Raw genomic sequence first — 23,162 nt, 5'->3', positions numbered from 1 at the left:
GGGGCAGAAGTAAAAGAACTTAAAGGAAACGGTTGTTTTAATCTTTGCCATGGTGGCTGTGTCTCCTGCTATTTCAGCCAGCAATTGTGACTCCACAGTTACTGCCCTGCTTCCCTAGCAGTGGCCCAGCTTTCTTTCATGAGAGTTGCCATGGTTGTGGTGTCTCTTCACAGCAATAGAACGCTGACTGAGACCAGGATACCGTAGGGTTTGGGGAGCGTTGTAGAGTGTGGGGACGTGTGTTAGAAAGCTGCATAGAGGAACCAAGGCTCCAGACAGAGGAGAGCAAGGGAATTCGTTGGTCACTAGGTAGCTGCTACCTTGTCCTTTTGGGTCTTCAAAATCAGATCAAAGATGTTCACCGGGGTGACTGACTGGAATTCTAATTCAGGGAACACCTCTGAGCCCATTAGCCCAGCTCTGCTATAGAGAGAGGTCTTACCGAACTTCTCGGCCCTTGAATCCTTTGAAAACTTCCCCAGGAACACTACTCACCTTCTTTTAGACAGGGTCTCTCACTGGGCCAGAGCTCACTAATTAGGTTAGACTTTCGGGAGAGTGAGCCCTAGGGATCCCTTGTCTCTGCCTCCCCAGCATGGGGAGTACAAGTGTACACTGCCAAGCCTGGATTTCTATGTGTGTTTGCGGAATAGATCAAGGCCGGCACTTCTTCAGCTCTGTTCCATCTTCCCGATTTCATCGTTTAGTTATGCTAATGTATACAGATGAATATTTAGAGTGTGGCTCATCTAGTTCCTTTTTGTACCGCAGTTCTTTGTCTACAGTACTGAGTTTATGTCAAGTTTTCAGGTAATCAGATTCTCGTAACACCTCCATCTACCCATGGAAAGTGATATGGTCTATTGAGTAGTTCAAGGAGACAGGAATCTCAAGATAGACCTGATTTCAGATCCTAGTCGTGCTCCAGACTATTTTGTGAGCACAGGTAAGCCATAGTTTGTCAGCGGAGATAACAGTACTTGTCTTGCAGGGGTATTGAAACAATCAAACGAGCTATGTAAAATACAACAACTGGGAAAATGTGGCCCATAATAAGCATTTAGCAAATATAAACAGGAGGCCTGGGTCTCACTTAGTGGCAGAGCTATCACAGGCGGCTTTAGCTCTTTTAGGAATAACCTCTCTATAGGTAGGTCTAAGAATTCACATACTGTAAACTTCATCCCGTAGGCATATTCTCAAATTCTCTCATGATCACCATTTATCTAATTTTAAAATAATCTCCTTTTCTCCCAAAGACACTTGAAACCCCGACCCAATGGTCAAATGTTTCAAAATCTGTTCTGATTTACATTCTTAAAAAAAAAAAAATTAAGGCAGGCTCCAGGGTCAACACATGGTGGGGTGGGGTCTGGGAAAGTTCTAGAGGGTTTCAGGAGAGCCTACCTCATCAGCTACCTCAGAACCAATCTCAGTGAGCACAGAAGACCAATCTTTCCTCTTCTCCCCCGAATTCTGCTAATGGGAATAAAGCTACTCTTTCCAAAGCCTTTTAGCCGACCTAATCCTTTCCCTTCCTGTTCCTATAAACCAGGTTTCCAATTATTTTTGTGTTGATATTCCAGCACTTGTTGGCCTCCTTCCTCTGCTCTCCAACATCAGACAGAGACTGGTTTTTCTTACGATAATGACCGTTTGCTGACGTCATTAGTGCTGCACTAACATAAATGCTATGCTTACAACTGTTAAAGGCACAGTTTGCAAATTGCTCTGCATTGTATCAAAAATGATCTCAGGCCTGGTGTGGCATGTGCCTTTAATCTCGGGAGGCTAGGGCAGGTGGGTGGGTCTGTGTGAGTTCAAGCCCAGCCTGATCTATATGGTGAATCCCAGGCCAGCCAGAGCTACACAGTGAGACCCCCCCCTCTCCCTCTCCCTCTCCCTCTCTCTCTCTCTCTCTCTCTCTCTCTCTCACACACACACACACACACACACACACACACACACACACAAAGCGACAAGAAAAGATGATGAGAACATCTCCATTTATCGCTGAGAAAGCTGAGCCTCAGAAGGCTGAGTTCCCAAGGGATGAGTCTATGATTCTAGCCCCCCCCTTTTTCCCTGCCAAGTGCTAATCTCTTACTTTATTCTATTGTATCGATCTTCTGTTTCTTCAGCAGCCATTTTCTGCTACTTTAAACATCCAAAGTGAGATCTTCCTGTGCTGGAAGCCATGGGCGGTTGATAAAAAGTGCAATGGACTTAACAAAGCTTTATTGTCCAGAGTCTCAACCCTCCTCCTGGCTACATTTTAGCACCCTCCTCTGCTGCTACATTTTGGAACAGATTTGCAAGGGAAGTCTGCCTGGTTGCAGCCTGTCATTGTAATCTTAGCTGAAGAGATACAACTGCCTCAAATGATTAAATTAAAAACAGCAATTCGGTCTTGAGAATGTTACACGTCTGAAGGAATAAAGCACACAGTTTCTCATATAGGGCTTCTCAATATTCCAGCTGTTCGGGAGCCATTGGAGTGTCTTTGTTCTTGGAATAAGGAGGGCTTATTCATCTCTGCATTAACTCATCTCAACTGCATATTCGCTGCCCACCCCCAGATTTGTGTATGTCTTCCAAAGCCTGAGATACAAATGCCTTTTGTTGGGGAACGGAAGACGCCAAGTGAGCCTGGTGCTAATAGTTTTCTCGTCTGGTCACTAACAAGAGCCACAGCCACTGGACATTTCTTTAAAGCCTTGGGTCGCAAATGAGACTTCCCAGCTATTCGTCTTGACAATGTCTCTTGCTTTTATGATCCTTGAAGCAACCAGTTAAGAACCGGTAATGGCTAATTCAATTGTTTTTTATTGTGCTTGTTTTTAACTTTGGTGTATCAGGTCATTCCTTTAGCAGTTTCAGATATTCTAGTTGTGTCCCATACCCTCCCCCGCACCCCCCTTAAAGACTGAATAAACCACTGGCTTCCTAAGAATCTAACTGGAGGGGAGGAGACTGGCAAGATAGCTCAGCCAGTAAAGGCTCTTGCTGCCAACCTGAGCTCAACCTTTGAACCCTTGGGATGGAAGGGTGTTCTTGGATCTCAACATGTGTGCGGTGCACTGATGCCCCTAAATAAATGAGGTTTTTGTTTGTTTGTTTGTTTTAAGTAACCTGGGGGGTGGGAAGCTGGCCCCAAGCAGTGTCTTGCAATGAAGAAACATCATAGTCACGTAATGTACACTTGAAAGTGAGTTCTGCAGCAACTCTTGGACAGTCAGTGTCAGCTGAGGACAGCAAAGGCTTCAAGGAGTCCAGCAGTAGGGAAATGTGTTTAATGTGTTTAGTCTAAGGTAATTTTTTGCTGGTTTTTAGCTTGTGCACCTCTAGCTTGTGCCAAGAGCTCAAGATTCCCCCTTTCACCACCCAACAGATGTACCCTCCCCCCCAGTCAATAAAGAACAAGCACACCCTGTAGTAGGGCTGGAAGGCTGACGGGAGGATTCCTCATCCAGATAGGTGAGGGTCCTCTGCAGGCTGTGGGAAGAGCGACTTTGAGAGACAGAACTTGTTCTGGTGTTTGGGACCTGGTTAAATCCGGAAAAGAAAGGATGCCAGGGCGATGAACACGCCGCCAGTAGACCTCATAGGCATCCTGTTATTCAAATACCTGATCTGGACCATAGCATCTCATGGAACGCCAGGAGGGTGCTAAAATGTAGCCAGGAGGAGGGTTGAGACTCTGGATGCCTGATTTGCTCTTCTCCATCCAAAGGTGTGAGAGCCATCGCTCCTCTAGGAGAGATACAGGGATGCTGGGGACAGGGTCAGAACCAGGATGTGAACTCTGACCAGGACGATATTCAGCCAGTTCCCTTCTACACCACGCTGCCTTTTTTAGGAAAGATCACAAAAATTAAGGTGACCACTGTCTCCATAACTTCATTCTGCTGGAACCAACAGCCAGACCAAACAGTAAAACCTTTTAAGATTCACCGGAACCCACGAGGATCGGCAAACCCCCTGAGCTGCAGACTTTCTTCATCTGCCTATTTTAAGGAAAGGATTATTTGAGCTTGGCTCATGGCTCAAGTGTTTATGACCTGTGATACCTTAATCGAATCACATAGCTCCCCGAGCCCCAGCTCTTGCCTGAGAGTAATGACTTGTAGACCTGCTCAGTGGTGTCACCAGCTTTAAGAGAGATCAGATGAGCCCCTGCTTCTCATGCAGGTTCTCAGTGCTGACAGCTTGTAAGCAGTCACTGATCTGTATTTCATCCATTCTATTAGCTCATGTGAGTGGCTGCTGTGTGCTGGTAACCACAGCACTGTGACAAGCAGGCAGCTGGCGGTTTGGTCAAGATTCAGGAGTATATGCAAATAATATTTGCAAAGCACCACGAGAATTGGCAGAGTGGGAGCGCCAGGGAGGGAGAGGCGTTTTTAAAGTGTAAGGAGAGTGCCCAAAGCTCAGGCTTCAAAGGGGAAGGGACAGAGTATGGATGTAGTTAGCCCAGCGGTTCCACAACTGATCACTCCCCAACGTGAATCTTACTGCACGCAAAAGGAAAAGCAATATCATCAACAAACTTGTTTCCTAAAAATATTTTTAATGTATGTAAATGTTGGAGGACAAAACAGGAAACCCGGTGAGAGTCAAGGGCAAACACTTCCTTCCCAAAGTCTCCTGTGCTTAGTGCAGGCAATCTCGGAAGTTTCCTGCCAGGATGTGCACCAGAGAGGAGCAGACTGACCCAGAGTCATTTGCTCCTTGGGGCTTTCTTTTAAAAGAAGTTGATTTCATTTCACTTGTTCTCTGTGGCTTTGGGGAACACCTCCCACCCAAACAGTAATATTCCAAAGAAATTTAGGAGGAAATGATCATTCAGGTACAAATATGGCATGCCAGGCTGCCCGGGGATGAGTTTTGGTTCCAGCATTTACTAACTATGTGACCTTGTTACTGGGAGAGATAAATGACATGATTGGTGCAGAGAAAGCACCACAGCATTTGGTCAAAGAAATGAAACAGATTCCTGTTAGTTCTTTCTTGAAGATCTTTCCTGGTGCCACTATGTGGTTCTTCAGCCACTGCCTGGTATGGCGTCACTTAGACTAAGTTCATAGGCATCTTTGTAATATAACCCCAAATCAGAGAGAATGCTTTAAAGGATAACAATGCCCCAAAGTTAGGTTTCACACTTATATAACCTGGTGGTTGGTATTATATATAGGTTTTATATTATTTAACCTCCACCTATATCATCATGGAGGAAGACTGACTGTAACAATGACACTGTGGGGGTTACCTCAAGAAATAGTAAATTGGGAGAACTACAAACATCCCTTCTAGGTCGAGACTATGCAGCAAAGCTTGAGACAGCATGGAAATGAGGCTATACCAAAGCAAAACAAATATAGCTTTTATAGGTCTGTATTTGTAGCTTTCTTCCCATCCTCTGTCTAGGTTTTTTTTGGGGGGAGCCATCTGGTATACCATGTTCTAATATGCTTTTATTCTTCATGGTGACCTTTACTACCTAAAAATGCAAGCTAGCTGAATAGTCTGACCCCAGTAAAGCAGTAGGTGCTTGCTTATGGCTGGCTTCAGGGTTCACAGACTCCAGACTCTAGTTTCACTATTTTTGAACACCTCCTCTCTCTCTCCAAGACTAATTAGGCCATCTTGGATACAAGCTCGTTAGGCTAAAGAAAGAGAATGGAAGAGACACATTCTTCCCCCCTGAGAGCCATTTATCTGAACCTCTTTCATGAGCTGCATAGTAGGGCCACAGGATATATCCCCATCCCTGAAAAATAAGCAACTCCCAAGATGCAAAGGAGTGTCAGCCTGCAAAAAGAAAAGGGTTAGCCTCAAGACCCTCTTTTGAGAGAAGAGGCAGACCCTATTCTTCCTGACCCAACAGCACAGAGTGAAGGTGTTTGGTTGATAAAAGACTCTTGAGCACAGGAGAACTTTGCACTTGAGGAGAGCCAACAGACTGGTGGGGGATGTCCTTCTGTATGCTGTATATATATGTTTTTCTTGGTGGTTGATGAATAAATGCTTATTGGCCAGTAGCCAGGCAGGAAGTATAGGTGGGGCTACCAGACTAGGAGAATGCTGGGAAGAGGAGACAGAGAGGAGCTGCCAGGGAGATGCCATGTAGCTGATGAAGGAATAATATGCCAGAGTAAACCACAGCCTCCGGGCAATACATAGATTAATAGAAATGGGTTAATAATTAAGAGAGAGCTAGCCAGTAAGAATCCTGAGCCATCGGCCAGCATATATATATATATATATATATATATATATATATATATATATTGTTTTGTGAGACAGGGTTTCTCTGTGTAGCTTTGGAGCCTATCCTGGCACTCGCTCTGTAGACCAGGCTGGCTCCAAACTCATAGACTGCTTGCCTCTGCCTCCCGAGTGCTGGGATTAAAGGCGTGTGCCACCACCACTCGGCTAACAGTTTATAATTAATATAAACCTCTGTGTGTTTATGTGGAACTAAACAGCTGAGTGAGCAGGCAGGATAGAAACTCTGTCTTCACAGACAGCACCAAGATTCCATGCGGGTTCACTGGCTGCTGGGAAAACAGACGAGGAAGAACAGATTTAAGATGCTACTTAAGAACCACGATATCATTTAGATCCAGAATGTCTCCCAAACCCCCACCTGCTCATCTTGTTTTTCTCCATGGTGCTATGAGAAGGTGCTGGAACCGTTAAGAGTTGAATGGGGCTGGGTATTGGTGGTGCGCACCTTTAATCCCAGTACTCGGGAGACAGAGGCAGGCGGATCTCTGAGTTTGAGGTCAGCCTGGTCTAGAGAGTGAGTTCCAGAACAGCCTCCAAAACAATACAGAGAAACTCTGTCTCAAGAGAGAGAGAGAGAGAGAGAGAGAGAGAGAGAGAGAGAGAGAGTTGAATAGAGACCTATGGGAAGTTGTCATGTCTTGAAGAGGATTTGCAAGGCTCTGGTCATACCATAAAGTGAGCATCTTGTTCCACCATGTACCCCTACTATGGTACACTGCCTATCATAGGCCTCAGATCCATAAGGTCAACTGGCAGGAACCTTCCAAACTGTAGACCCAAATAAACGTCTCCTCTTCATAATCGGATTTGTCACAGGCATTTGTTACAATACCAAGAATCTGGTTAGTGCGGCTTACACAGAGGGGAGGAAAGTGTGGGACACTAACACAACAGAAAACTCAGGGAGCACCACCACATTGGTTCTGAAGTCAGCTGCCATCTGGCTTCACTACCAGCTGACCTGCAGACCCAGACAATAGAACTTCACTCCTCAGTGACAGAAAACATGAGGCAAAGGACTCTGTGTTAGGTTGGGTGGGAGAATACAATCAAAAGGAAGCCCCATGTCAGCTATAGACTCACTTTAATGTAACGAGCGTCTATCTACCTGGGGATGTTCACCACTGAATAAGGCTGAATTAGACCAGGAACCACCAAGGGGAGACGCTAGAGGAGGTGGCAACAGCTATATCAGGAGACGGGTCTTTAGAACATAAACCCTCCCGCTGGGGAGTGATGTTGGGAAGGTCTTCTGCCAGAGACGCTGTGCTGGGTACCATTTCCCAGCTCCATGTTCCTTGGAGATAATTTCTAAGTTTAAAATCAGAAGAGGAACCAGACATGGTCACGGTGGCACATGCCTGTAATCTCAACACTTGGGAGGTGGAGGCAGAAAGATTAACAGTTCAAGGCCAGCCTTACTACACGAGGCCCTGTCTCAAAAGACAAAACGAAATAAACACTAACAAACACAAAACAAAAAGCAAACAGAAAATCAGAAGGTGGACAGATTTGGGAGTGGTGGTAAAGCTACTTCCTAATACTTACCTCCAAGATTAACATAAATACTTAACCTCCAACATTAACATAAATACGTAAGAACAGAAAATAGGCAGATCTTAATCTGCATTGATTCCGCTTTGAAAGTGACAGGCCCTATGGGTGGGAAAGAAAAAGGAATTTTAGTAAAAGACAATGTTAACGGTGTCAAGAGAGAGGTCCATTTGTGTCTGACCCAAGAAGGGCTGGAGATGATTCTGTGAGTGCAACATTGAGAGATGGAGGCTAAGAGGTCAGATGTGGGTGGGGAAGAGAGAGGAAGCAAGTCACAGTCCTGGTGTCAAGGGGTCAGCATCAGGGCAAAGTAACATCCATTATCCTCGCCATTGCCAAGGGTGGCAGTGCAGTCTCTGAGTTTGCCAGCCTGGTCTACCTGGGGAGCTCCGAGCCAGTCATGACTGCAGAATGAGACCTTGACTAAAAGCAAAAGGAAAACCAGACAACAACAACAAACAGTAAAATCTAAAACAAACTGTTTGACAATGATCTGTATGAGTATAATTCTGTGTTCAGCGCCCAAGTCTACAACTCACTGCTATTTATCATAAATAAGAATTACATAAGGGCAGCAGATATTATACTGATTGATAACCATAGTTTCTGTTTTCACAAACAGAAACTGTGTGTGTGTGTGAGAGAGAGAGAGAGAGAGAGAGAGAGAGAGAGAGACAGAGAGAGAGAGACAGAGAGAGACAGAGAGAGATAAACTCTCAGCTGAGAGATACTGTCTACAGCTGTGGCTGGAGATGGCTCACAGCCTGTTGTCACTAGAAAGGGGACATTTGATATGATCTGTGGAAACATGGAAAACTCTGGCAGACGGATAGGGATTAGCATTTCAAGAGGAGAGTCCATCCAAGACAAGCAAAGAGGGATGAAGGGAGAGTGGAGAAAAGACGGACGAAGATCACAGAGACTTTCCACACTGGAAGTGTAGGTCTGTTTCTCATTACTGTAATGACATGTCTGAGACTAGATACTTCATGAAGACAATAGGTTTGCTTTGGCATCTGGTCATTCTCTCTCTCTCTCTCTCCTCTCTCTCTCTCTCTCTCTCTCTCTCTCTCTCTCTCTCTGTGTGTGTGTGTGTGTGTCTGTCTGTCTGTCTGTCTGTCTCTGCCTGCCTTTGCCTGACTCTATGTGTGTCTGTCTGCCTGTCTGTTTCTCCCTGCCTTTGCCTGACTGTTTGTCTTTGTGTGTGTGCCTGTCTGTCTGTCTGTCTGTCTGTCTGTCTGTCTGTCTGCCTCTCTGTCTCTGTGTGTCTGTCTCTGCCTGCTTTTCACTCTGTCTCTCTGACCCTGTCTCTCTCTCTCTCTCCTCTCTCTCTCTCTCTCTCTCTCTCTCTCTCTCTCTCTCTCTCTCTCTCTCTCTCTCTCTCTCTCTCTCTCTCAGGGTCTCATTATGTAGCTTTCACCGGTCTTGAATTCACTGTAGTCCAGAATAGCACAACTCTCTTGCTGCAGCCTCCTAAGCGCTGGAATTAGAGGCGTGCGCCATACCTGGCTTTGCTTTTAGCCTTCTTGTTGATAGAGTCCTGTGGTGGTACAGAACACTATGAAGCAAGAGCAGGAGACATATGTGTATGTCTCTTTCTGTCTCCGTTTTAAAAGCAGCCAGTATTCCTTCATGGAGGCTCCACTCTGCCAACTGACCTGAGTTTCCACTTACATTTTGTTTACATTTATTTGTTTCTCAGGGCACATGTGTGGAGGTCAAAGGACTACTTGCAAGAGTCAGTTCTTTCTACATGTGGTCCTGGAGTTCCGACTCCAGTTGTCAGACTTGGTCCAAAGCGCCTTCACCTGCTAAGCTATCTCTGACTCCTGTTTGTCCCTTTTTCATGTCTTACAGTGTGAATTATCTCTGCAGGAAGGTACTGCAGAGTCCCACAGGTAGGGAGGTGGAGAGGCAGGGTAGTGGGGGGGGGGGGCTCAGCTAAATCCGTCAGAGTGTTTCGTCAAGTCTCCGGGTGACGAATTGAGGAGAAGAAAGAATGGGTGACAGAGAAATTAGAAAGTATTGTATGAGGATAAATCAAGAAGTTTGTTTATACTGCGGATTAGTTTTTACTTCATCGGAGAATACCCCCAAAGACAGACTTAGGCAAAACGGAAGTATTTCTGTCTCCCGAGAGGGTCCAGCTAGGCAGTCTGGGGCTGCTGTGTTTGTTCTGCAGAAACTGCAAGGCTCAGGGGCCCTTGGCTCCTGGCCCTGCCTTTCCTAGGTACAGCCTGCTGCTGTTAGGCCTGGGGCAGTCCATATCTGTACCAGAAAGCAAGATGGAGGAGCAAAGAGGTAGAGGGAGCAGAGAGTCTAACCAAGGTTAGAATGATTGCTCCCAGCAGTTTCCATTGGGTACCACCTTATCTTAACAATGTGGCCACATCTAGCCAGGGCAGCTGGAGAATGAGGCATCTTGTAACCATATTCCCAACCAAGGGCTCTGTCACTGACAGGGAAAGAAAGAATGGGTACCAGGAATTCGCTGGCTTCCTCGGCTACCATGTCATCAAATCAAAAGAGGAAGGACAAGAGACTGTAATTTATAGTGACAGAAAAATTATCCTCTGGATCTTCACGAAAAAGAATTTTCAAATTATCTTCCATCCCGGAATCCTGTTTCTAAGCGGATTACCCTGGAAACCAAATAACCTTACAGACAACACTGGCTTTGCCTCAAGTGGCCAAGCCTACCCATGCCGCTGAGAGGGTTGATTCGCCCAGGTCTTCATGACCCTGCTGTATAACCCTCCCTCAGAGCTGCTCTTAAGTGGAAAATAAATTCCATTATCCTAATGTTGTTAAAACACAGTTGTTTAAGCACAGCCTGTTAGCCTGTGGACCATTTCAGCCCGCGTTATTCTTGCTCTTTGGTGAAACAGCCATAGCCCCTGGCTCCCCACATCAGAGACATCCCAGTGGTCTCCCCTCCACCGGGTACCCTGCCCACCACTGCCCGAAGCATCGTCTTAAGCCACTGCTGACAACAGTGACTGCGCTCCACCTACGTGGCTGAAGTGTCCTGTGTATACTGCCTCGTCTACTTGTTTGGGGTGCTGGGGACAATCCGGGACTCTCTGTGGGGTAGGCAGGACTCTACCCCTGAGCTACATCTCCAGAAAAATGTTCTACCTTAGAACAACTCCTTCGTCTTGCCCTCAAAATCTTATCCTACCCAATCTGAGATGCTACCATTGCTTTCTGGCTTGTGAGGGCAAACCTGAAAGGTATTTCGCACCCTTCTCGGTCGGTTGCTCTCGGTGCTCTGCCTTCTGTTCCTATCTCTGGGTGGTGATTGGTCCATCCACTTAATATAATGGAGCTTTGTGTTTGAATAGAGGCAGGTTTCCAAATGGGATGCTAAGGATTCCAGAGAAGTACCACAGGCTGTGTTTATGGGTATTAAAATTTTTACTGATAACAGTAAACTTACTGGCACTACTACCACGTGGAAAAAGCAAACACGTAGAACCCGGTAAGGATTTGGAAATGCAAACAAATCATCGTTTCCTTCTTCCCTCTACTGGGGTGTCTTGGTCTCAATCATATCAATTGCCTTTTAGGCTTTATTTATTTATTTACCTTTTGTTTGGGGTTTTTGTTTTTTTGTTTGTTTTGTTTTTTGAGACAAGGTCTCTTTGCAACCCTGACTATGCTAGAACTCTTTATGTAGATCAGGCTGGCCTTGAACTCATAGAGATCTGCCTGGCTCTGCCTCCTGAGTGCTGGGATTAAAGGCTTGTGCCACCATGCCTGGGTAAATTTTTTTTAATATTATTTTATTTTGTTGTGTACAAGTGTTTTGCCTGCAAGCGTGTGTGTGTGCACCACAGGTGTGCCTGGTGCCTTAGGACTACAAAGATGAAGTCTGGTCCCTGTAACTATAGCTATAGGTGGTTGGGAATCAACATGTGGATCCCAGGTCCTGAACTCAGCAAGTGCTCTTAACCACCGATTCATCTCTTCAGCCCCCAGGGCTTATTTTATTATTAACACAGGAAGGTTTCCGGTGTGTCCTTGTCACAATGCGTTTCCACAACTGCTGTAGTCTGGAGGTTGTTCCTTTGTCCATGCCTCCCTCCATCCGCCTGGTGATGCTGATCGCATGTGGCTCACCGCAGGGGAGTTCCTGTTTCCTCAGACCTTCCATTCCAGAGCAGTGGTCGCGGCCGATTCAGTTCTCTGGAGAGCATTTGACAATGCTGGGGACACTTTGGGGTATGGGACATTACCATCACCTACAAGGTGCTGCTACAGTTTCAGCCCTTGCTTCTACCACAGCCTCTGCAGTGTTGCAGACCTTTGCTGTCACCGGGACACCACAGGTCTCCCCGAACGCTGGCCCTGCCCTTCTAGACCGGCTTCACAGTTAAGATGAGGATAATTATTACAGCGGGTGCCAAGGCACCGGGCGCCGAGTGCCAGTTCCATCTGTCTGGCAGCAGAGCGCCCTCTTCCCTGCAGGTCTCTCTGTCCCTTCTGCTGTCCCTTGGTTGGCGGAGGAGCTGGCTGTATTTAGCGTCTCTTCTGTCCGAGAGCTCAGCACCCAGTGTTCGTCTCTATCACGATGCAGTCACTCCCTTGTCCTCTGTGTGCTCACCCAGAATTGCTGAGTCACCACAGGGAGCTGCACCGACTTTGGATCTTGAGTCATTTCTTGTGACCAGGTCTGACCCAGCTTTTCTCTGTCCCTGCTCTGAGCGGAATTCCTGGGAGGGACCCTGATTCTGCCTGTCAGCTCCTCTGTCCCCCTCCCCACATCCTTCAGTACCCAACTCTGAGGAAGCAGGTCCCCAAGTCTCCTCTGCGCTCCCAAGTTTGACTTGCAATAGTGAGGGCCTCACTTACATCCTCAGAAACCATAGCTGGGGAAGAGATGGATGGATCCCTCGGGCTTGCCGACCAGACAGACATCTTAGCTTACTGGGTCAGTGAAAAAGATCCCGTCTCAAGGAAAAAGAAACCACACACACACACACACACACACACACACACACACACACACACACACACACACACACACACACACACACCCTTTAGGAGGCCTCAGGGGAACCAACACATAATTAATTTCTTTTGTGGTTGTTGAGCTTGTAGAGCGGCTGTTTCAAGAGTTGGATGTGGATTGTAACACCACTCATTTCTCTATTTCAAAAAGGTTAGCATGATACTTGAAGATCCTACCTTATTTCCTCTGCAGATTACATGGGTCATTTTCTAGCTTTATTAACAAAATAAATTCATTAAACAACAAGCAAAACAAAATTAAATAAGATTGTTTACAGCCTCTGCTCTTCGTAGACTATCTAATTAATAATCTGAGTTGAGCATTTTGAAATTTAGTTTCAAGCCTTCAGACTTAAACCTGCAAATCTAGTTATTCTATTTGTGAATGCAGTGATTGTTTTTATATACAAAAATGGGAATGATTTCTTTGTTGTTTATTCAGGGTTTCTTTATACATTTTAAAAGATGTAATTTCTTCAAACCACTGCCTTTCACATGAGTAGCTTAATTTTCTAAAATGTCTTCAACAACTTTCACAAATTTAATATCTTTTTATTTTTAGAAATGCCTGATGGGGCAATGTTTTAAAACCTAGCAAGAAAAAAAAATCTTTCTATAGCTGAAGTAACTCCTATAATAAACTTGGCTCTTGTGTGAACAAATTGGGTTCTCTTGAATATTCAGATGCTGTTTAAGAGTGTATTGATTTGGGGCTGGATGGATGCTTTGGTGGTTAAGAGTGTTAATTGTTTTTGTAGAGGACCTGGGTTAAATATCCAGCACCCACCTTAGGTAGCTCACAGCCACCTGTCAGTCCAGTTGCAGGTGAACTAATGGTCTCTTCTGGCCTCCGTGGGCACCTGCACACAGGTGGTGCACTAACTGCAGGATATGTGAAACTGAGAGACTTCTCTGGAAGGCACACTGGAGCAGCAGATTAACACACTGAACATACTGGTTATGCCAAGTGTGTCATGGGGGGGGGGGAGTGAGCGTGCTGTGTCTTTCTGACCCTTGTCCAGCTTTTATCATATCCTCTTTCACTTTTAACACATGAATTGGTAGACCTCTGCTGTCTCCCCTGGGGTATAGACTAGCTTCTTGTTAACTGAATTTTCCATCCCTCGTTAGTCTGTAAATCTCATTTTGTTTTACCTTCTCCCTTTCGTTATTGCAGAAGTTAACTTGACTTTCACCTAGAGCTCAGGGCCAAGCTTGATTTCCCAACTTACTTGCAATTACTGTGGCTGGTCACGTGACCGCGGCCAGGCCAATGAAATATGAGCTCCCATCCCTCTTCCTCATCTGGGCTCCATCCTCCAGGATATTACACAGGGCAATGGGGCAGCGTCAGGAGTTATGGGCTGAGGGTGGTGGGGAAACAAGGTTGGGAGTCTGGGGGGGTGAAGACCTGTGGGCTGATTGGGAACATCCACTTGGGGTTTAACCAGCAACCATTATTTTCTATTAAAATTTCTTATTAGCATTTATTACTTATACCTAATAACGGGCTCCACTCTGACTTTTCAAACATGTCTATTGTGTATTTTTATCATACCATTTTGTCCTCCTCACACCCCTGCTGACACCTTTCCCTTTCCCAACTAACAGTTATTCTCCATTGTGCCCTCGCGCGCGCGTGTGTCTGTGTGTGTGTGTGTGTGTCTGTTTGTGTGTGTGTGTCCCAGTCCCAATGAGGGGAAAACAAATTTTAATCATGATGTCTGAAGCGATTATTCATGATTTGGGGGTTGTTTGAATTGACACACTCACTAACCTCTATTTGTTGTGATTTTAATGGAAATTGTTCAAGCTAGCGATAACTGTAAAAACAATTTCGAAAACACACACACTGTTAGTTGACACTGTGCATTGTGCATCCATTCTGGTAACTACCCATCAAAGGTATGCTGTGTTCAGCCTGTTGCCCTGGCCATCTCATGAAAACCAGGTCCGTGTGAATTCTTTTCTTGTGTGAACTAATGCCATGAGATGTGTGCATCTCTTTAGACAGCTTGTCAAGGCACCCAATAAAGCAAAGATCAATAGCCCGTTGGCGCATAAGTCGCTTACACCATTCATGGAATAAAAATAAACTCATTGGTACAAATTTTCAAGGCTCCAGAATCCCCAAGGCCCGAGCAAATAGGGAACAGACAAAACAAATTTCAGCCACCCCACTGTTCCGCAGGAGACTCCAGATCTGTTCAGGGGGGTTCAGGTGAAACATTTGGAAGCATCAGTGTCTTGCTTTTCTTCTAAAGAGAATAAAATTCTTAACACTTTTAAGGCAGGTTAGTACACGGAAGACGGTATCGAGGCCTCTAGTTTTGTTTTGTTTTCTCCCACGCTTCCTTCCCGCCCAGCCTTGGCATTTGAGGTTGCTAACGGTTACTGTGTTTAGGCACACAGCTAGCACCCCTGTCACCATTTCCCTTTCCTCTCTTACAACAACTGGTCCCCTCACGTGGGCAGCAGCTGCCCCCGGGGAAAGCTTTTCATCTGTGTGGTGTGACACATGATAGGTCTTGAAAATGAAATCGATGAATGTATTTCTTTCAACATGAGTTTATGTAACTCCCTCCCCCAAATGTCAAGCTTAAACCGCTGCTAGGTTTCCATGAAGAAGGCACCAGGCATGATAAAAATGGGCTTCAGGAGAGAGAATTGAGGAGAGTGGTGGGTAGTCTGCTGACATGTTGGAGTGAGTTCGGTGTTAGCAGGAACCGTCTGTAAGAAGTAGAGCCAGCCGGGCGTTGGTGGCGCACGCCTTTAATCCCAGCACTCGGGAGGCAGAGGCAGGCGGATCTCTGTGAGTTCAAGGCCAGCCTGGTCTACAAGAGCTAGTTCCAGGATAGGCTCCAAAGCTACACAGAGAAACCCTGTCTCGAAAAACCAAAAAAAAAAAAAAAAAAAAGTAGAGCCAGATTGGAAGTGACTTCTCAACCTATGGAGCTAGGAGGCAGGCAACGGTGGTTCTCTTGACCAGCTCAGGGATGGGATGAGGTTAGCGCTAATATCACTTCAGTTTTCCCAAACTTTCCCGGTGATGGGAGGCTGCTATAGCTCCGGGCATCACACCATCTTCAGGGAAAGAAGAGAAGGGGGTCACAGTGCCAATATTTCCCCCCTTTTGTCAGTAAGGCAGTTCTATGTGTCACTCTACAGGGAAGCCCATGTAGAGAGAGTATTTAAGGACTGGAGCGCTCTTTGCGAGTATGGAAAGGGTGTGGCTGGTGTAGCTGCACAAGGAGAATGACCCAAGGAGATGGCTAGCTATACTGGGCCCATGTGGCTTTCCTCTGGAGGGATTCTTGAAGCCGAGGGATGACATCCAGCATGCTTTTTGCAGCCTTGTGATCGCTGAACAGCCGAGAGCAGACCTGTACTATTAGAGAAGAGAAACCCCAGGCTTTTCCCATCGTCCCTGTTCACACCTTCAAATGGTGGCAGTGAAGACTTGCCTAAATGGCACAGGAAAACTCTCCAGACTATCCATGAAACTCGGGTGAGGAAAATCCTGCAGGTTTCCGATAAGAAGCAGGTCTACGATGGTCAAAGCTGACAGTGGAGAATCTCTAGCTTAGATTGCGTTTCATTATTATGTTTTGATCTGTATATGTGTGTATATGGGGTCTGTGTATAGTGTGTGTGTGTGTGTGTGTGTGTGTGTGTGTGTGTGTCGGCATGAGCATGTCACACCCAGGTGTTGGAAGTCAGAGGACAACTGTCAGCAGTCACCTTCCACCTCGTCACCTTGTTTGAGACAGAGTCTCTTGTTCACTGCTGTGACTGCTATGACAGCTGCCCTTAGCGCCTCCAGTGGTTTTCCCGCTGGGATTACAGATGCACACCACTTCTGGCTTTACATGGGTTTGGGGAGCTGAACTTGGATCCTCATGCTTGCCCAGTAAGTGCCTGCCTGACACACCAAGCCACCTCCTGAGCCCTAGCTTGGATTTTATTATAATCCAAGGGAAGTAACTTTCTGGTTAAAAAGGAGCCATGGCCATGCCTACTCCTCCTCACGACTATCACAGAGCAGTAAATGTTGGGGGGTGGGAGTTTGGCTGGAACAGGCCCACCTCCCTTCTCGGGCACATGGACACCAAAAATGCCTCAGAGCCGAGGTGTGTCTGTTTGTAATCACAGTTACATTCCATGACAACCTGCAGGCTGTCCAATGGAGTTTCTGCCCTGTGATATCTTGTGATATTTAAGACTGTTTTAATTCTCGGGAACCTACAGTTTCCAGAAGCTTTCTGATTAATGTGGTATTACTTAACATTGAGACAAAAGTAAATACATCCGAGCTTACAAGGGCCTGTGTGCTCACAGTCTGATACTGACTGGGGTGAACTGCCTTTGTTTTACAACTTTATCTTATTAGAAAAAAAAAATACAACAAAGTTTTTGGTTATAAATGGGCGAATTAAGAATGTCTAGAAAACTCAAGTTCTCTTTTCACTTTTAGATTATGTGTTCATCAATATGTTTCTGTCTTTTACATTTTAATTTGGCATTTTAATTCCCACACTCCCACAAGTACGGCCTTGGTGACCCACGACCCACACAGAAGCATAGTGTCTCAAACCCAGAGCAGTGGAAGAGTCCTGGGATGTGTTCAGAGAGCTAGGCCGTGGACCTGCCTCTGGTGGGCTCTTAAGAGGGGCTGAGCGGCCTGATCTGCTCATGGCTGGTCAGGTGGCCCAGCAGGTTAAGAAGCTTGGCACCAAGTCTGATGGCCGGTTTGATTCCTGCAGCCCACACGGTGGAAGAAGGAAAACAAACTCTGCAAGTGGCACACACACACACACACACACACACCATAAAATTTGCCTCCCAGCAGCTTTTGTGAATGGTTGAGAATATACCTAGAGCAGAGAACACAAGAAGAAAAGTATGTATTAATATTCATCTTGTTCTTATCCTTTGTATTTTTTATTTATTTATTTATTTTTTTTGGTCTCTTCAAACCTCAAAAATCTTCAGTGGCTTCCCATTGGCTACAGAACAAAGCCCAGATTCCTCGTGATGCCATTCAAAACTGTTAACAGCAAGGCTTTTCTGGCTCCCAGGGTATCGTGTGAAATTTAAATCTGGCTGGGTGCAGTATGGCTGGAGGGCTGTCGGGTTCCCCACACTGCCCATGTGACCGGGTGTCTCTGTGCCAGTTAGGAACTGTGGTAGCAGGGTTTCAGGCCTTCATTTTACTCTGTATTTCTACCACACTTGCTGGAGTTTCCTTTCCTGACCTATACAGACCTGGCATAAAATCCAGAACCTGGTGTCATGGGAACAGACTGCTGGCTCCACTGGATTCCAAATCATTCCTACTCCTGGGATAGCCTCCTCGTTGTCCATCAAAAGACTCTTCCCACTCTCCAGGCTCACTGCACCCCATTCTCCAGGCTCACTGCACCCCATTCTCCAGGCTCACTGCACCCCATTCTCCAGGCTCACTGCACCCCATTCTCCAGGCTCACTGCACCCCACTCTCCAGGCTCACTGCACCCCACTCTCCAGGCTCACTGCACCCCACTCTCCAGGCTCACTGCACCCCATTCTCCAGGCTCACTGCACCCCACTCTCCAGGCTCACTGCATCCCACTCTCCAGGCTCACTGCACCCCATTCTCCAGGCTCACTGCACCCCATTCTCCAGGCTCACTGCACCCCACTCTCCAGGCTCACTGCACCCCATTCTCCAGGCTCACTGCATCCATTCTCCAGGCTCACTGCACCCCACTCTCCAGGCTCACTGCACCCCACTCTCCAGGCTCACTGCATCCACTCTCCAGGCTCACTGCACCCCATTCTCCAGGCTCACTGCACCCCACTCTCCAGGCTCACTGCACCCCACTCTCCAGGCTCACTGCACCCCACTCTCCAGGCTCACTGCATCCACTCTCCAGGCTCACTGCACCCCATTCTCCAGGCTCACTGCACCCCACTCTCCAGGCTCACTGCACCCCACTCTCCAGGCTCACTGCATCCACTCTCCAGGCTCACTGCACCCCATTCTCCAGGCTCACTGCACCCCACTCTCCAGGCTCACTGCACCCCACTCTCCAGGCTCACTGCACCCCACTCTCCAGGCTCACTGCATCCACTCTCCAGGCTCACTGCACCCCATTCTCCAGGCTCACTGCACCCCATTCTCCAGGCTCAGGCTCACTGCACCCCACTCTCCAGGCTCACTGCACCCCATTCTCCAGGCTCACTGCATCCATTCTCCAGGCTCACTGCACCCCATTCTCCAGGCTCACTGCACCCCATTCTCCAGGCTCACTGCACCCCACTCTCCAGGCTCACTGCATCCTCTCCAAAGCCTGCTCTTTCCCTCAGTCAGAGCTCCCTCCCAGCCCACACGATATTTGCCCTGTGTGTAGATGGCGGTGTTCCTGTCTGTTACAGGCTGATGTCTGCACATGCTTCTTTCTCACAAGACTGTAAAGTTGGCGCTTGCAGGATTCACTACTGACTCACAGCTCGCATCTTTACGAGGACTGATAGAGGGCTGGCTCAGTGCATGTGCTTCACACTCTGTGCTTCGTGCTTTTCTGCTGCGTAGGGATGAAGTGTGAGTGGACACCCTATGGCAAAACCAGGAGAAGCAAGCGAAGCCAAGAAGGCAATCAGGGCGTCGACCCTCCAGGACAGGTGCTGTCACCTCCTTTGCTGGGGTTATTGACACATGATTTCAGTGAGGTGTGGCTCTGACATTCCAGGTGTGCTTTAAAAAAAAAAAAAAAAAAAAGTCAGCTCCTTTTTAACAAGGGTATGATGGAGAAACTCCAACCGTCAGCCTTGGCAGAGCCGCCGGAACAAGGGAGTGACAGTCTCACACCTGATGAAGCGTCATGCTCTTAAAGCAGCCTGAGTCTGTGTGGGTGGCAGATGTGCTGAGCATAGACGTCAGCCATAACCACAGCGAAGTGACGTTCGCACTGCATTCTGCTACAGAAAGACATTTATTACCAAGCAGGTACAAACAGGTGTGCCACTCACTCTGCAGGCTTGGTGAAAGTCCCAGGTTTCTGACTTCTAAGACCTTTGGACGTAGCTCGCTTCCAAGTTTCACCAGAAGTGCGCGTGACAGTACTTTGTGGCATGAGTAAACTTTCTGCCCGCAGAACAGAACTGGTGTCAAACAGGAACTGGGTACTATCTAAGGTCAGACAACTACTGACAGCTGGCTGGCTTGACCTCTGGACCTTTCCTGCTCATGTGAGACCAAGTGAGCGCCCGTTCAAGATGCCAAGATTCCATTCTCCCCCTCCTCCCTTCCCCCTTCCTCCCTCTCTCTCTGACAAGGTCTCAGATAGCCCAGGCTGGCCTCAGGTGTGCTATACGTATCAGAAAATGCCCTTCAACTACTGGTCCTCCTGTCATCCCCTGAGTGCCGCATTGATGGGGGATGTCCTCCTGTATATATGTTCCTCTTATTGGTTGATGAATAAAACGCCGTTTGGCCAATAGAGGCAGGAAGATAGGCGGGATTAGGAGACAAGGAGGATTCTGGGAAAGGTAGGCAGAGAGGAACCGGAAAGGGACGCCATGTGGACGACAAAGGAATAACAGGTCCGGGCAATCTCCGATAAGCCAAGACCACGTGGAAATACATAGATTTATAGAAATGCGTTAATAATTAACACAGAGCTAGCCAGTAAGAAGCCCTAGCTATTGGACAACAGTTTATAAATTATTATAATTCTCTGTGTGTTTATTTGGGGTTGAAACGGCGGGACCTGGTGGGATAAGAAATTCCAACAACACTGCATCATGCCTGGCTTTTTGCTGTTCCAGGGATTAGATTGAACCCAAGGCTTTGTGCACTATATGCACACTCAGCCAGTGGAGCTCTGTCACTGTCCTCCCAGCTGTTTCTCCAAAGAGCAGTCCTTCCCAAGCCTGAGACAAAACCCAAGGAAACGCGAGTCTTTAATTAGCCTTTCAGAAGTTAAATTACCGTCCAGTGAATGCAGTGACTCAGATAGTTCAAATGCCAGTCGACTGACCCCAGAGTTTAGAGTGTAACTGATGTGCACGCTCTGTGCCCAACTCTTTTAGAGCAACTCAGGGACAAGGTGGCAGTTGGCTCTCTGGGAAATACAACCTCTGTCCTTTGGTGGAGGCAAGGCCAGGGGAGAGGCACAGGGAGGAACTTCCCTTCTCTCTGAGATTGCCTGAACACACCAAGGATCACAACATCCAGGAAACATGAGAAAAGGTCTCTGGGCCACCCTGGTTGGGGTCAAGACACTCACTGGCTGAACTGCTGTGCTCATGACGCCTACACAGTCTCCACAGAAGGTCCTGGTCCCTGGGTATCTTGCAGACAACCTAATGGAGATCCTACCTTTGAGTGCTACGTGGGCAAGGTAGGGCCCCAGGTCTCCACAAAGCTGTCCTTTGGTGTTAAGTGACTCTAGGAGCCAGACGATGGCCCCCCTTGGCTCCCAGCTCCCATGCTTTCCCTAAGAACAAACAAACCCAAGTTCTTCGTGTATGTATGGGTGTTTGTGCGTATTAGGTGCGTGCAAATGTGTGAGTGTATATGTGCCTGTTTGAGAGTGTGAGGGTGTATGTGTGGCCAGGGCCATCCGCAGGTGTCCTAGTTCAGGGACAGTCAGTCACCAGTTAGCTCAGGCTGACCAAGGAGACCCAGGGCTCTGCCTCTATCTGCCCCCCCCCATCACTGGGACGCCTGGCTTTGTACACAGGTGCTGGACATTGAACTTGGGTCCTCATGTTTACACGGCAAGCACTTTACCAATGGAGATACCTCCCCATTCCCCCGCCATGTGATTTCTCTGCACTCCTCTGTAACAATCCTGAGGTCATGGCCAGTCACAAGGTTCACATGCAGTTTTAAACGTTGTCAGTTAAATGACAAAACAAACAAAAACTTGAAAAGTCTCTCTCTCTCTCTCTCTCATCTCCATAGATGAACAGACCCCCCGCCACACCCTCCCCATTACGGTTTAGCCGAAGAACAGCAGAACAGTAGAGCCATGAGACAGGAACACGCCTTTTCCCACACATGTTCTGGAAATCAGACATGTGACAGAGTGCTGGGGCCGTAGTTGAGGTAGAGGGGTGAGCCTATTGGTTTGTTTCTTGTTTATCTGGATATGACAAGTGGCCAAGGTCAAGATGTCTGTGCCTCTGGTTCTCCTGGTGGGACTTGAGAGTCTGTTCATTTACCTTCCCCCATCCTCCCCTCTCCCTGTCTCAGACAAGCACCCTGCAAACACACAGTCCTTAGCAGCAAAAGATGTATCAGCAGAGGGTTGGATTTGGTGGTAACAGAGGCCTTGTGGATAAAGAAAGTATAAACACAGTAGCAAGCGGGACTCCCTCCCTAGGCTTACAAAGGTTTTGGAAACAAGCAAATACTTCGTCTTGTCTTCTGATTTCTGCTGTGTTTTTGGTTTGGTTTTGTGCTGTGCCCGTCCCTGCCGCCGCCCCCCACCCCCGCCCCCACTTCCATGTCTGCCCTTGTATCATAGTTGTTCAGGAGAATTAGCATTTGTGTTTATAACCTATGCAAGGCCAAGAAAAACCCCAGCCCTGGTTCCAAGGTTACATAATGGCTATTGGAACTCGGGAGCCGTTAGTTACAACAGGAAAGGGACTGGGAACGGCGAAGACAATACTTTTGAGTATCTGTGCCTCCGTTTCTAAAATTAGATGTTATGGAGAACCTCCTTCTTCCTAAATGCCATAATAGCAAACTATCTTAATAACACGAAAATCTACTGGGGTGGAGGCAGGGCTGGAGTAAGGCCCACCAGAATCTGCCAGAGCTTTCGTCACACAACTCTAAACTTCTCAAGTTTTATTGTGAAAGTAACCCCACAGCCACTTAGTAGCAGAAAATAACGAGCATACAGTATTTGTAACTAGTCGATGTCTAAGCATTTTGAGCGTTGTGTATAGAGACGATAAAAGTCCAGTGGGAAATGACTAACGCCAGATTTAAGTCTAATGACGTTGCTCTGTCAGCTGCCTAAGTTATCCAGACTTAAACTCGTTCTATGAACATTTAGCTTTGAAACAAAAACATCTTTCTTACCTGGACTGCAGAGAAACCTCAGTAGTTAAGAGGCCTTGTTATGGTGGATGAAGAGATGGCTCGGTGGTTAAGAGCGCTTTCTGCTCTTGCAGAGTACCCTGGTTCAGTTCCCAGCACCCGCCTGGAACAGCTTACTACCGCTTGCTTGAGGCAACTCCAGTTCCAGAGAATCTGATGCACCTGCACACACATTAAGACAGGCATGTGCACTTACATACATATAA

The 23,162-nt window shown here is 47.1% G+C and overlaps 1 protein-coding gene across 1 annotated transcript in view; it reads right to left on the bottom strand.

The window, feature by feature from the left end:
* Window positions 1-22,960, bottom strand: part of Rnf19a (ring finger protein 19A, RBR E3 ubiquitin protein ligase) — a 99,848-nt gene extending 76,888 nt beyond the window's left edge. Inside the window, exon 1 of the mRNA XM_035449614.1 lies at window positions 22,939-22,960. The gene's annotated coding sequence lies outside the window, so the exon portion shown is untranslated. The remainder of the gene's footprint in view (window positions 1-22,938) is intronic.
* Window positions 22,961-23,162: the final 202 nt, after the last annotated feature.

The sequence above is a fragment of the Cricetulus griseus genome, chromosome 10 (assembly GCF_003668045.3).
Source record: "Cricetulus griseus strain 17A/GY chromosome 10, alternate assembly CriGri-PICRH-1.0, whole genome shotgun sequence".
Taxonomy (NCBI): domain Eukaryota; kingdom Metazoa; phylum Chordata; class Mammalia; order Rodentia; family Cricetidae; genus Cricetulus; species Cricetulus griseus.
The sequence above is the reverse complement of the archived record's forward strand: the minus strand, read 5'-3'. Positions and strand labels throughout refer to the sequence as shown.